Below are 16355 nucleotides of genomic sequence, written 5' to 3' on the forward strand. Positions count from 1 at the left end.
ATCATCGTATAATGCATGTGACTGTGCCTGTTATTCATATCTGTGTGTGTACTCATGTATATGCAATATACCTGTGTGTTTATATCAGTCTAGCAGCATAAGGACAGTAGCAGTATGTTTGACACCATGACAAATGTGAGGGTTTATTTTTATGCTGACTTATCTGTTGGGTAATGTGTGGACCTCCAGTTAGCTGACTAACTTGTGTGGGAAAAAAACTTGCTTTGCATGGTGATCTTCCTATCTTTCTCCTTGGCTCCCATCCTGTCCCCATGAATACGATTCCTAGGGATGATAATGGAGTAACCCCACTAAGCAGTCAATGACTTGCTAATGCACTGTGTGTATATAGATATATATATATGCATTAGTGCTTCCCCGAGGCGTCACCATACCCCAACCAGGGGTCCTTATTTAAGATTGGACCATGGCTCCTCTAGTCCTCTAGTCTACTAGCGCCCTCTTTTTATCCTCTATTCAAATAACTGGACACAAGCTGACAGTAAAACATTTTGTTGTTAGTAAAATGTAATATTAAAATTAAAATAGTAAAATTTTGTATTTGTAAACATTGCACATAACCAGTGCTGTATACAAATTAAACTAAAATATAATTTAATTGCATTCACATTTAATTAAATTTATTGAATTTAATGAAATCATAGGCATATCATTTTTAATCCCATTTCACACATGTTCATTACCGGAGGATATGCCAGAATATTTCTGAATGGAAAGATAAATATTGGGTTGGAGTCAGTCATAAGTAATTGAATAGCAACCCTCCCATAGACTGCAATGAGAAAATGTGTGCGAAAAACAGATATATAAGCCCTGATTAACTGTGGTAAAATAAAATAAAAAAAGTGTTTTTTTTAATCTTTTTTCCAATTAGAGTTTTTCATTTGCTCCACTGAAGCAAATGAAAGTGTATTGAAATACCTGAGAGGTGTTTTTCTGTAAAGGAGAAGAGCTGGAAATGCAGGGCTAATGTCTGCCCTGTTCTCTGGCAGTATCAGCCTTCCCAGAATACACAGGATAGAGCAAATATATCATATAGCTCACAGGTTACCAGAGAAGCCTTCTCAATACATTCACAGCTAGCGGCTTAAAATCATTCAATAATTGCCTAGGTGAAAAGTTGTGTAATAATTTAATGGATTTACTACACTGTGTTCCAGATGGCACATGTTACCAGTATTAGCAATTCATTACTGTACTATTTTCTATTATGAATGTTGTTGTTACTGTTCTAAACAGCTCTAAACTCCTATCTTCCGGTCACAGCCGTTGCTTCTAACAGCATTGTTCAAGGATCATTCTAGCACTCCCATTGCATAGCTGATAATCATTGTAACATACATTAGCAGGGGATAACCCAAATATTACGTGCCAGGATTAAAAAAAGAGGCTGTCTTTAATTGTAGCTTTGACGTATATCACTCTTTTTTCCCCAAGGTAACGGGATGGCTTTGTGTCATTGGCTTATTGATTTTCTTTCTGAACCTCATGATGAAATACCAAAGGAATTGCAAGGTTGATCCCACCTTGACCTTAAAGGTCACCTGTGAAAAGTGCCTAGGGATACAACTTCAAATATTCTTCATGCAAGTGCCATGTTAGGATGTATAATAGCGGAACATAATCACTGTTCTTTTACCCTGTTATCACTGTCACTGATACAGATAGATATGATATGAAAGTGAAAGTCTCCTCTATGTACCAGTGATTTATAGAGCTAAACACAACATGCCCTAATAAAGTAAATTACATGTTCGCATTACTTTTAATGTAAAAGCCAAAACAATAAGCATTCCTGTGGCCTGCATAGTGCGTCTATGTAAAACACATTACAGAGTTTTTAAGAGCCTCATATGCGCAAAAGGGAAATGCATTGAAATCACTTAAACTGGTCAGACTGGTAGGTGCTGGTAACATCAACAAGCAGCTTTCTCATTTTGTTGAGATACAAGGATATTGAAACAACCAGTTTGCTTCTTTGTTCCTGAAAACAAATAGTACATTACCGCCACTACATCAATAGTTTAGAGTATTTCTATAAATCAGAACATCGTTTTTTACGTTTATATTAAGAAAGGCTGAATCGTTTCTTAGCATGACTACAGCAAAGCATTCAAATAGCTCCATTTTCACAGCAAATGGCAAGAAATATATTTTTCATATGATTAATATTTTTACTTGTAAATAATGCTGACGGGGTGTTTTTGTCTATAAGGTTCTAGGCAGATTTGAAGGTAATTAAATAAACAAATGCTAAACATTGCAAAGCCTTTACTACTCAAAGTAAAAGTAACTCCTATTCAAAGAATTGCATTATTTCCTTTCTTTCTTTCTTTTTAAATATATTGGATTTTGATATAGAAGCACAATTTTTACAATTCTTTTTGTAACCTCCATCTTTCATCAAACCTCTTCTGGTCTGTTCCCATTGTTTGGAAAGATTGGACCGTATGCAAAGTGAGTAAGAGGTCAGCCATATCCATACGTCAGAACGAACAGGAGCTAGGCATAGGTTTAAGAACAGTTGTAATGCACGTACAAAAACATTATAGAATTAAGAAAAAATAAAACTGCTTAGCCATTTTTCAAAACATTGTATATATATATATTTATATATATATATATATATATATATATATACAGTATAGTAAAATGTTCACTCTTATATATAAGCAAATAAAGTAGTCATTTCACAATTTTAAAACTAACTACAATGCATAAAACCAAAATAGTGTGGTAGTCATGATAGTAAAGCCTTATCATTTTAGTTGCATGTAAGCATGCTGTAGTAGTAGAGTAGTGAGGTATGAAGGAACAAGTGGTAGGCAGCTAGCATCTGGCCTTATGAACAGATGTCACTCTGGACTAAATCTCATGAAAGAAGATAGAAAGGGTAGTTGTTACTGACAAAGACTGTAAACAACCCAATTATAGATGGCATAAAGACTAAAGAGTTGTCAACTGTGCCAACACATCAAAGAGAAAAGCACAAATGAGCTGTAGGCACTCATAAAGGGCAGCTTCAAATGGAATGTTATTGCAAGAACTTTTTTTCACTATAAAAAGAACACCAGATTGTGATAACAGAGACCTGCTCATTATAAAATACCTTCAATGAAATGCATACAATGGAACAAACTATTTATATTGAGGACTTATTATTCCATGTGGATGCATGGTCTTCTTTTTATTATTGCGCGTTTATATTATTACTTGTATAGTCAGGAAGAGTGTTTCAAACAGAAAAAAACTCTGCAGAAAATATATTTTATTTATATTAGGACTGTCATGTATGTATATTTAACAAGATATCCTTAAAAACTGTGGATGCATTTTATAGATCTATAAAACCAATGTTAAGGCAAGCATGATAATGCTGGTATAGAATCTTTCTAAATCTGCCATTGATTATACAATTTACAGAATTCTGCCATCCAAATAGGATCTTGGTTGTTTTCACAACTGATAAGCAGCAGCTTATTTTCTGCAACGACCCTCAAATTACCTGCTTTTCTTTCATGTGCCATTGTTTACCAATAAACAGCTTAATTACATAATGACTTGCTTGTATGTTGAATGGAATACTTAATTTAAACACAATCTGGGTTTACATTTTCAGTTAAAATATTAACCAAGCAAACAGTTGTATACCAAAAGCAATCATTAATGTGACCCAGATATTGGTATGGTAGAGACAAGTGGAAGTTTTTCTTTTCATGAGCCAATGCTATAGATTTGTATTGCCATTGCGCTTGAAGGGACATTTTTCGAAACCAATTGCATGAAGGTTAAACCGTCTATGTATTATATGTGATATGTGTCAGTCGTTTTTATATATTCACTTGACTATTAATGGAACAGATATGTGTAAAATATACTTTGTTTTTAAGTTCCTCCACACTGACGCTGACATAGTAGTCGATTTGACTAATTATTGTGCCAATCACATGGGTGAGATCTGGTAAGTCATGGAGCAGCATATTTCTGTGAAACTCATCACATTCTTTTAGGATTGCAGGAATACTGTAGTAGGTCTAGTTTTTTTTTCACTGCTCCCTTAAAAGCAAAACTATAGGCATGACTGCCCCTTTTATTAACGTTTTCCAGATCTTTTTCCTTAACCAAACTGTTAGCCCTACTGATTCCTGTTGGACTACTAAATAAACAATGACTTACTGAGGTATAGAACTCATTTAGCTTACTGGTCCTGGCATGCAGCTCCACTGGGTCTATAGTTAATGTGTGTGTAAGAATGGAGAGAGCTTGGCCACGACTTGTGAATAGGGTAGGGATCCAGGATTTTTGGCCTTACTTCTGATGTGGGTGAGTGCATCTGGCTCTGCTTGTGCATGCCTCTCCCTTTTCTAATACAGTATATCACTGTCTATTTGTAATATATGAGTTATATTTCATATTATTATTATGAGCCTTATTAAAGAATATGTACCTATTTTTTCCCCACAGTTTGGAAATACCGGTATGTTAAAATATCTTAGTGCCGGAGCATTAAAAAGTATGTACATTGCACAGTTCATATACATTATTGATTTACTTTTTGTATTATTTTGCATAGACTAATAGAAGCATCAAATTAACAATATCACTAGGTTACATTTTTCTTAATTTATTATGAAGTGTGCCAGTGATATGTAAAACCAAATACCTTAAAAGAAACATGTGATAATGTAGGATTCCTCCATAGAGCATGCTAACTTCCGTAGAAATCAAATAAAAACAAATTTAAATGGTAATACAACGATATAACCATTTATTATACCAAAGATACAACTGAGCTTCTACAAGACAAGAAGAAAATGCACTGTACCATCTGAGCGTGCATGACCTGGAAGTTTTTAAAGCAGCAATAATCAGATTGTCTAACCTCTCAAGACCTAATGTGCAAATCCCTGGGATGGCTCTAATGAGCCCCAGTCACAGCAGGTTACACCAGTACAGACATCCGGTATCTAGAGAAGTCTCAGTGGACTGGCTTAGAGCCATGAAGTTTCAAAGCTGATTGCTGAAAAAACAGTCTAGAATGCAAATGTATTTCTTGGCCTTGCTTCAAGAAATCAAACAAGAGGGCATAAATCAACTTCATTGTTTAAAAGTAAAGGAAGAACAGAGGTAAATAAAATCACCAATCTTAGGTGTTTAAAGGTAATAAAAAGGTTTCATTTCCGATAAGGCTGCATCCATATTAATCTTTTGTGGTCCTCCACCTTGGAGTTTGCAGAAATCAAGTATAATACAACTTTAACAAGAAATATATATATTTTTTTTTATAGGACCAATATATTGAACTCTTCTTCTGATGGAAACACAAACATTGCATATATTTTATGGAATGGCTTATCAAACACTTGATAATATTAATTTCTACATATTCATTGGGTTTGAAAATGGAAGCATGGACAATGTTCTGTCTAGCAGTGTTTGGTGCTATCTCAAACTCCATAGGTTTTGAGTTATTGATTGATGTCACTACATTCATCTAAAACGTAAATGGTCAGAATTAAGGATTGCTAGATATCACTGCATTATTCTGAAACTTACATGGTTAGAAAAATGGATTGGTATTTTATATGCTACCGGGAAACAAAATAATATATTCAGATCAATGATGTACTGAGAAAACTCAAGAAGAGCCAACAGTGGGGTATCTGGTGCCCTGTTTACACAACACCCAGACTGAATTCTAATCAGACCTTCCCTATAAAAATGCTGAAGAAAGGGAGAGGGAGAGAAAGTTTCTAAATCATAGGATGTCTAGCAGATAATTTTGAGCACATACTTGGTATGCATTGTATCATATACCAATTGAAGCCACACTAGCAAATAATGCGTATTTAAGTACTCTACCTAAGGTAGAAGTGGCAGCCGTGGTCCGTTGATTCCTAAAGCAGCCAATCAGTGGCAGGAAAACATTCCCGTTGAAATGAGTGGGATGACTTTCCGTACAGGAGCAGCACTGGAGCTGACTGGTGGTAAATATATTGCATAGAAGGCCACGTGCCCGGTTGGGGACATCTCCTGCATTGAAAGTAACTGGGCTACATGCAAGAGGGCAAAATATGTAATTCCTGCATGTATTTTGCAAAATTGACACAGCAGAAATATAACGTGCGTATGATAGCTGGAGTGTCCCCTAAACTGTTGATGCATTTCCATGCTTTTCTACTAGCACATTGTCTCTCTCTATTTTGAACATGTACATTGCCCATTGTTGAAGAGGGCTGTCTTCAAAAGTATCCTTATCATCATAAGTGCTTAAAAACAGCATACTGTAATTATGTTGTATTCATATCTTTTAAAATGTCAATGATTTTAGCCTACCTGTTGTGGAAATTATTATACTTTGGCTGTTTGTGAAACTTTGGTAAATCCTTTTTTTCTGTGTTCTGCACATGAAAAAAATGTGAAAAACTATTATATCAGTAGCTGTTAGGAAGGGAGGGCCAGTTGCATGCTGGGATATATTCTCTTTCCAGAAGAAAAAACTGAAGATACAAGTGCCTTAAAAACTATATATTTATAATTATGGAATTTAGTCCCTTGATATGTATATTATTGGGCCAGTAGTGGGAAACAGGTTGTCTAATTGTATACCCATTTACACATACCAGCAGTTGTATTTGATAAGTACAATTCATTATTTGTAGTTACTTTCTACAACGTATAAATATTACGCGGCCATAATTCATTTTGTTTTAAAGCGCTGTAAAATAAGGGTGGTCAAAAGGTTACACACTTGTTGTCCATCATGCTGGCAGCTCCTTGTGTTTTTGCGAGATGTAGGGATTTCTAATTATATATCCCCTGCAGTTGAAATTTCTATGCAGGTCCGATATTACACTTTTGCCCAGCCAGGATAGATGCTCTGATGTGTATCTCCACGTATATATTGCCTTTCCTCAATGCATAATGTGTTGAAAAACCATTATACAGCTGTCTGCTCACACTGACTGCGAGTTCATCTCAGAAAATAATAAAGATTTACAAATATGCAACTAAATTCATTGATGTGCTTACTGAAAAAAATACATAGAGATAGGTTTTCATTTGTATATTTTGTTGCTAAAATGGCTAAGGGATTTAGACTAATTTGAAATATTAAGCTTATTTCAAAGATGGTACACATACGCATACATAAAATAACTTATTTCTGTGGGCAACAATAATAATACTGGATGCTACTGATTTTGGTAAGTAAATGTGACATTTTAAGAATGAAGCATGTGCTGTTTGATTTTCCTTTTTGATGATAATAATCATAATAATAATAATAATAACTCAGTGTGCCATTTGTATTGGTCACTGAATATTTTCCCCAATGCTACACTTTCCAGTGTACTTAACCTAGGTAATAGTGTTAAGGAGTTAAACTTACCAGTAAATACATATTACAAATCCACCATTGAGGGTACTTGCTCATTTACTCGCCTTTACATTTAAGTGGCAACTTCCATTTGGAGGAGGAGTCATGTGGAGCCAATTGAACTAGTTGTGCAGTAGTTTGTTTCACCTATAATACCATTTTTACTAAATTCTAACCACCATCTCCATGTTTGATATATGAATTTAGTTGATCCCTAGATGATAATCTATTAAATGTCATCAAGACTACAATTTCTGATTTAAAGTCTAGCTAAAAGTCTTGGGATTTCTTTGTCTTTGGTCTTCGGTTACTTTTTTGTTTGTTTTAGCAAATACTTGTTTGCACCTACTATTTGGATTGAATTATTTTATTAAGAAGTATTATGTAGATGTTGTTTGATCAAAGTACCAAGATTAACATGTGCCTGGTTATCGGCCGGAAAATGATTTTAGTCATTGCATGGATAGGTTTCATTACGGACCCTGGGGCTTACCATCCTTAATGGTGGTTTATTTTGTTCTTGCTTTGTTTTTTTTTCATTGCACTTTGCTGTTATTTTCTCATTTGATGCTGTTTATTCTCTCGATTACAGAGTCATTGAAAACAATCAATAACCAAGTAATAGGGTGGTAAACAGTCCTCTGGCTTGACAGCCGTAAGGAAGGTGATGAGGGTAATGTTATAGCTACTGAAAGACTAGACAAGACACAATGCTTCGGAGAATAAGGAGCTAAGATTTCTTGAATAATGATTGTACATATTGACTGTGAAACTTAATTCATTTTTGTTTCTGTGCATTTATCTCTTGGATTGGAGAAGGTCAGAACTGTGCTTTTAAAATGTGTCTAGGGAACAAGAGGTATAGATTAGCTACTACTGAAGATACATTCTTCCCTGTTAAACCTGGACTATTTGTGCTGTAAGCAACACTTTGCATATTCTTTCACTTTATTTCCATTATATTACCTGTCACCTTCAGTCTTCCCGTCTTACACTGTACAAAATGCTTTCATTATTTTATTATTAGTTTTATAGTTTTATACATTAGAGAGTTAAGACATTTCACTTCCACAACACAAGAGCTCAAGGGGATTACTTAATTAAAGTACTGCTTTTTCCAGACAAAGCTACTTTAATTGTTTTTGTTATTAACTCTTACTCTTATGTTCTTATATAAGCACATACAGCCCACTTATGTTTATGTTAAAGAAATGGTCTAGTACTATGTATTGTGTTTTTTTTCCTTAATGCATGTTTGACTTATTTGACTGTTATTCTGGCTGCCTCTGCCAAAACCAGGAAGCATTTGTATTTCAAGTCAGAGGAAGCTGAGCTCCCGTTGAAATCGGCAGGAGCAGCAGCAACCAATCATATGTATGGTGGCAAACATCAGTGTTCAGAGAGCATACATGTGATTGGCTGTTGCTACACCCATTTATATCTATGAGTTCTACTGAGCACGTCCAAGAAGTGCACCGCGGCATGATCCCTGCTTTCAGTATCTATTTAACATGTAAAAGAGGACTGAGGCAGGGGAGCGTAACTCGAAGCCTCAGGGCCCCTATGCGAGAATCTGTTAAGGGCCCCCCCACGCCCAACCCAATCTACCCCCTTCTCACACTAGCTACTCTCTCCCTACCCCCCCATTCTCACTATCTACCCACTCCCTACCCCCCTTCTCACTATCTACCCCCTCCCTACCCCCTTCTCACTATCTACCTCCCCTACCCCCATCTCACTAACTTTCCCCTCCCTACCCCCCTTCTCACTATCTAGCCTCTCCCTACCCCCTTCTCACTATCTACCCTCTCCCTTCCCCCTTCTCACTATCTACCCCCTCCATTCTCACTATCTAATCTCTCCCTTCCCCCTTCTCACAATCTAACCTCTTCCTACCCCCCTTCTCACTATCTACCCTCTCCCTACCCCCCTTCTCACTATCTACCCTCTCCCTACCCCCTTTCTCACTATCTACCCCTACCCCCTTCTTACTATCTACTTCCCCCCCTTCTCACTATCTACCCTCTCCCTACCCCCCTGCAATACCGTGCAGTCCTGTGGTGGGGGCGCAAGACCTCCATCTCGCCGCGGTGCGCACGGCTTCACGGCTGAGCGCCGGTATATGACGTCAGGCCTTACGCTCCCACCACTTCAGTAGGGGCAGCGATGAGGCAGGCGGCGGCAGCCAAGGAGACAGAAGGGCGCCGAGCGGTTGCTGAAAACGACCGCTCGGCACCCCTTGGGCCCTCCTGACTGGCAGAACGCCAGGGCCTGATCGCAGTCGCGACCCCGGTAGTTCCGCCACTGGACTGGGGTGTCTCCTTTAATACTTTCTGTCTTTGTTATACAGTCATAATAGGCTAATGAAAAAACATCTCCTGAGCGCAGTGATACCCCCCATGCATGGGTTTGTTGGGTTATTTGAGAGGTAAAAGGCCGCATTTGTGAGGTGTGTATTTTTATGCCATTTAGACATCTGATCCTACTGCCCCCATGTCCCATATTTGGGACATCTTTGAACCCAGCCAATTCAATTTACCCCATCCACTCATGCATTTTTTAATACTAGACACCCTATGGGCATTTGTAATGCCAATATTTAACTCTTTCCATGCTGGAATTTTTGTAAAGATAAAGAATTTTAGGACTTGCTTATTAAAAACTTTTTTTTTTTTGGTGACAGTGGGGCTTTTTACATGTTACCATATTTTTTTTTAAAACATTTTTCAACAATATTTTTTTTTTTCTCTCTCATTAGTGAGCTGGGCTCCATTGACCTTGCATGGTTGGATGCAGTACCTGCATTCAACCTGCAGGAGGTGCTCGAGAGTTCTCAAGAGGGTCTGGATAGACCCTCTGTGAACTCATTTTCTATTGTTAATGCCATCCTGTGAGTGACGGCAATGTCATTTACAGGATGGCACTTGTGGTTGCTCCACGGAGCAATCACAAGGCGATCGGGGTAGGGGGTAGTGTTACTGACGTGCCTCGATATCGAGGCATGTCAGAAACACAGTTTATGCTTAGGAAGCGATTCCGATCGCTTGCTAAGCTGTTTTAGCCGGGCGCCGCTGCAATCTTTGATGATCGGCGGCCATTTTTCTTCCGGGGAGGGCTTTCCTCCCCGGATCCACGGTCAGCCTCACTTGGCAGCTATTTAACGGCAGCCCGTACATGTACGGGCATTGTCGTTATCTCGTTGCACGGCAACCCCGTACATGTACGTGGATTGTCGTTAAGGGGTTAAACTCATAAAGTAAATCTGTGGTGGATGGGCTTTCTTGAATTCATGCTTTTTTTCTGATGTCCTTGTGATGGTAGCACTGTTGCAAATTGTTCATTCTCTAAACTAATAACATACTTGCTGTGTGTGAACACAGTAGTGTATGTTTCAGCTGACTGCCTTCTTCATCTATAATGGCTTGGACATTATGCATATATTTTGGCTACATTGTTGTTAACATAGACATTACAATGAATATTAATATTTTTATACAGCTTTTCATTGTAGTAAACATTTTTGGGAGAGTATTGGGTCATAATTTAATCATACCTATAAAATTACTTATTTGCTTTCTAATTTCATGCCCATTTTAGCTGACTGCCTTCTTCATCTATAATGGATTGGACATTATGCCTATATTTTGGCTACATTGTTGTTAACATAGACATTACAATGAATAGTAATATATATATATATATATATACACATATATATTAATATATATAATATACATGTATATACTATCATAAGAGTATTGGGTCATAATTTAATTATACCTATAAAATTACTAAATTGCTTTATAATTTCATGCCCATTTTAGCATTCTATGAAATAATCTGTAATCAGATTTCTAGTATTTTCCTACCATGCTATTACACATTTCTCTAAATATTATGAGCTGTGAGTTGTGACAGTGTATTGACCAAACATAATATATAATTTTCTTTTTTAATAAATAACAAAAATACAATGTGAATGACCAATTTTCACACATTTGGTATGGATACAAACTCTTTGATAAGGCTGTCCTTACAGTAAGGGTACAACAAAGAAGTATAATGCACAACTTCTCACCATAGGACTACAGAATTAAATAACATTGTCAGCAATAGCAATAGTCTTGGTTGTGTTGTTAACATTGAAGAAGAGAAGTCCAACAGTGACTCACACTGCTCTGGGCTGTTCTTTAAAAGGAATTAAAAGATTAAATGTGTATGGAAAATAGATTTATAAGTATAGAAAATAAGTTTAGGAATCATGCTATTTTTAAGACTGAAATTTTTGAAGACTGAAAGACATCAGTGTTTTATTTCCTTACGATGTATCAGGAGATTCATGGAACGATATGAAATAAAGCGTATTTTTCTTTGATGCTTTACTACTTTACCACATACACAATTGTACTCAATGCTAAAAGAAAAAAAAACATTTTCCATGAGATGTGCCCTATGAACTTTCATGAGTTTGCCAGATATTTTTCTATGTCAACTGATACAAAGATTGCTTTACTAAGTATATTGACATTTTTCAAGGATATTTAAAATTGTAAATGTGCGTAGTAAAATCTTAGTCCATGTTGACAGGCAAAGCTGCCTGAAGCCATACCTCCCTAAAGGGTCAACTACATTTTTAATCTTTACAGGCATGCTTTGGTGGTGGGGCATAATTGGGTTCTATAGCTCCCTTGGCTAATACATGTCATTTGGACCACTGTTATATTTTAAGATTTTATTTGTTGTGATTCATTAACTTAATTGATATAATTCCTTTTTTTGGAAAGGGAGGGGGTGCAAGTTGGGACACGTTTATAACTTGCAAGTAATAACGGATTAATAAATCCCTGAGTTGCTATTGTATATTTAGCTCTCATTAACGCAACAGTAGTTAAGCAGATGCAAGCTGAGTATAATTTTAATGAAATGTAAGTGTGAATTGGCAGTAGAGAATATACGAGTTGGAAATTTTGCTAAAAGATGCGCGTTTATTACCGCAAACTTTCCTTATATGCTCACTCCCATTCACTCGACTGTTTGTGAATAGACCTAATTCGAATCCTACCCTGCCTTTGTATCCACTTTCCAAACCTTAAAATATTAATTTGAAACTACTGAGCAGCAGACAAAAATGCATGTTAATGAATAGATCTATTAATAATTTATTTAGAAAAAGCATGCACTTTAGTCTCTCTGCAGAGCCATGCTCCCCGTGTGATAGAGCTCTGGAGAGTAGAGGGTTCATATGATTTAGCCCCTCTTGGCTAGAAATGATTTATCAGCTTGAAGTGAAACGTCTTAATATATGTACATATTGTTAACAACCAGGGCTTCCCAGGAGCAGCATTCACCAAGTGTGAACAGGAGGTTTTTTTTTTTATCAATTGGCAGGAAATGTAACTATTGCAGCAAAAAGGGTGAAATGTAGTTGTATAATCTCCATATGAAGAGAATTCATATATTTTAATACATTTCAAATAAAGGAATTACAAAACAACATGGCCTCTTCTAAAGCTCAGTTTATGGATTACCCTTGTTTGCACCACAAATTCTTTAAGTATGTATATTTTTAGCCTAGCAATATTGGACGGACTGTCGCCATGCCTGATTTGTGCAAAATATACAGGTCTCATGAGATACAGCCGTTCGTTATCCTCCTTCCTCTAGAACCATTAATTTTTTATCACTGGAATATGATCCACTGTACAGTGAAAGCCATCTTTGCTTTTGCCGTTCTCAGCAAAAATGAATCCGTGCAAGAGAATGGAGGGAAAGTATAAATGATAAAAGAAAAATTACCCTAAATTGTAGCAATGGCAGCATGATGTTTCTCTTACATTAAAATGTTGTGATATTTAATGATTGTAGGATAAACTCAACACATTATGCCTGGAATGAATGCATGTATTGCTGTCACTCTGGCTCTCTTAACAGATTCTCAAATAACTAATTTTAATTATTGAATAAATCATGTGTTGCTATTAGATCACGATGAATTGAATGATGACATTTAATTATTACTTATTACCTTAAACCTAAGTAATCATAGAGTAAACATATTTGACGTTTGTCACCTCTTGCTCAGTGTACTACTACATTAGCATGGTAATTTTCAATCTAAACTATACTCTAGGTAAATTGTTGTTCATAAAGATTTTTTCCCCCACTAATCCATTTTAAATCAAAGAGCCGAGCGTCATTAACTCCCACGGTTTTTGTGTCTATAATGTCTCTTTAAAGTAATTTCTACATATTTATATTTTTTATAATCTAATATTTTAATGTATATACTTGTAAATGTAAAGATATAATGTAAAGACATTTTTACTTTCATTTTGGGGATGTTAGAGTATTTTGGTGACATGATTATATTTAATAAAATTAAATAATTAAAAAGATAATGATAATGCACTATATGACCAAAAGTATGTGGGTACCTGACTTCGGGCTTGTTGGAAATCCCATTCCAAATCCATGGCCATTAATATGGCGCCTCCACCATTTGTGGTTATGACAGTCTCCACTCTTCTGGGAAGGCTTTCTACAATATTTTGGAGTTGGTCTCTGGGCAAAGGTGACATCCTATGACAGTGCCACGTTTAAAGTCACTGAGCTCTTCAGTATGACCCATTATACTGACAATGTTTGTCTATGGAGATGACATAAGGTGAAACACCCCCATTTAAAGGGGAAATGGTTGAGGAGTGGGTCGTGTCAAGACCCTATGCCAGGGTATATTCAGGGTATATGTCAGGGTATATATGCCAGGGTAAAGTATTCGAGTGTTGACCCGGGGAACCGGAGAATCAGTGGTCAAACCCAGAGAGTTCCCAGGTATGGGGATGGCACTGCGGGTATTGAAACTTATATTCCAAATACTATTGTCAATGTGTAGGCTATTTGATGATGGGCTATTGCCAAATATGCCACTAAACCATTTTCCCATAATTCGGCCGTTGCTTGTCTATGTAAGCAAAGGCAAAGCAAATTGAATTTGCAGGAATATAATAATGTATTGTGGTGTTGAGAGGAGGGTAACTCATGAAAAAAGACTTATAGCTTTTTGATATGCACAGATTTACTGCTTTTCCATTAACAGTGTTGACCACTGATGCTGCAAATCATAGTTAGGAATTCAGTCCTTTTAGTAAATACATATCTGAGCTCATTCCAAACAGTACATTTGAAAGCTGGGTTGAATTTCATTTATTTTGCTTTATTCTTTGTCAGGTTACACGCTGCACTGTTCCCATCTAACATATCAAACATATCTGCATCTGATATTTCTGCACTGGGTTCTTCTGAATGGCACCGCTGTTAACATTGTGTGACCTCTGTCTGATAGGATTATGAGTTATTTCACTCTTTGAATGATAATCCGATTTATTTATTTGCCAGAGTATAAAACATATATCTTAGATTGATTTACCACAACATCTATTGTATCATGGCTTGTAAAACAATAGTGCACTGGAAAAATAGTAACATTACTGTGAGCTGTAACGCCATATCGCCAGCCACAGGAATATTTGGGGTTTCTGCAGCTGCAGAAACAAAACCTCATATAAACCCTGCACATTTCTACCTGTTCTCTGCCAGTCCCTGTTGTTGGTCTTAGTAGTGACTAGGAGGTATCTTTCCCATATATGTGGGTGGAAATGTGCATCTAGTTACATGTGACTTTAGTAATAATTTATCTTAAATAACTTGAAAAAGGCCTGTTTTTTAATGGCTTTAGCTAATAGAAAGGCTTGCGTTATTATTATTATTATAATTATTATTATTAAACGCCTTCACAAACAAAGCACCTTTTCTATTTTTTGGCCTTTCCTTTCCATTATATGTGTTTTTGTTACTGTGGCTCCTTAGTCGTAATTTAAGCTAATGTTGGCAATGTATCTATCTGCTCTAGGTATGACCCAGACAGTGGCCCCAGCCCCCCCTTCACAGCCAAGGTCTTTACTATTGAGTTTCTGAAAACTTCATATCCCCTCCACCTACAAGGACATGCGGTGGCTTGGCACAGCATGCTATGCGGCTATGCCAGCTAGGCACAACCCTCCATAGTATAAATGGGCCAGTTTGAGCTGACCCGTTGAGCACACTTAGAAGCCTGATCATCCCACAGGTCAGTCTGCCCCTAATTTAGTGCCATAAGGGCTACTGCCCTTAATTTAGTGCCATAAGGGCTACTGCCCCCTGGATGTGCTGCCCTCGGCCTAATTGGCTAGGATAAGCCCCTGGATGCTGTACATAAGTAATGACACAAATGCTATGTCATGATATGTTATATTTTATTATCTTACGTGCACAAAAATACATGACAAAAAAGACAGTCCATCGTGCCACAATAGAAAGAAAGCAATCATTGCCGATATACATATTTTACTAATTACTGCCATGTTGCTGAGAGATGGTTGCCAGTTCATATCCATGTTTGTTTACATTAATTGCATTAATTAAAAAAGGATCTGCTTCACATGCTGGATTTTGAAGCATAAAGGCCAATGGGAATATATGCTTTGTACACAGAGAAAAGACGAAATGCTTTCAAGGAAATATTTACATTCAAACTACAGCAAAAATTGAATTTCTATAGTAATATAAAATAATACATGAGCTTGTGGGAAAAAAAAAATTATGGGCATCATTTTATACTGGACTACAATATATGCACAATTTGATTATTAGTCTTTGCAAAAATAATAGTAAATTGATTTAGTGACAAAATACATTTATTTCCATGATTTTTGTTTTAATTTTTTATAACTACTTTACACTATCCATTTTTCTTGTGTGTGTATATTGGGAGCGGTGAAAAAACACAATAAAACTGCTGCTATAGTATTATACCATAAACATTGATGTGTTCTTGACTACATTGTATTATCCCTAAAAATAAATGGTTTATTTGGGATAACATAATTTAAAGCCTGTGCTCGCCATCAGAATTACAGTG

This window comes from Sceloporus occidentalis, unplaced genomic scaffold (assembly GCF_023333645.1).
Source record: "Sceloporus occidentalis isolate IW3139 unplaced genomic scaffold, rSceOcc1.0.p SCAF_17, whole genome shotgun sequence".
NCBI lineage: Eukaryota > Metazoa > Chordata > Lepidosauria > Squamata > Phrynosomatidae > Sceloporus > Sceloporus occidentalis.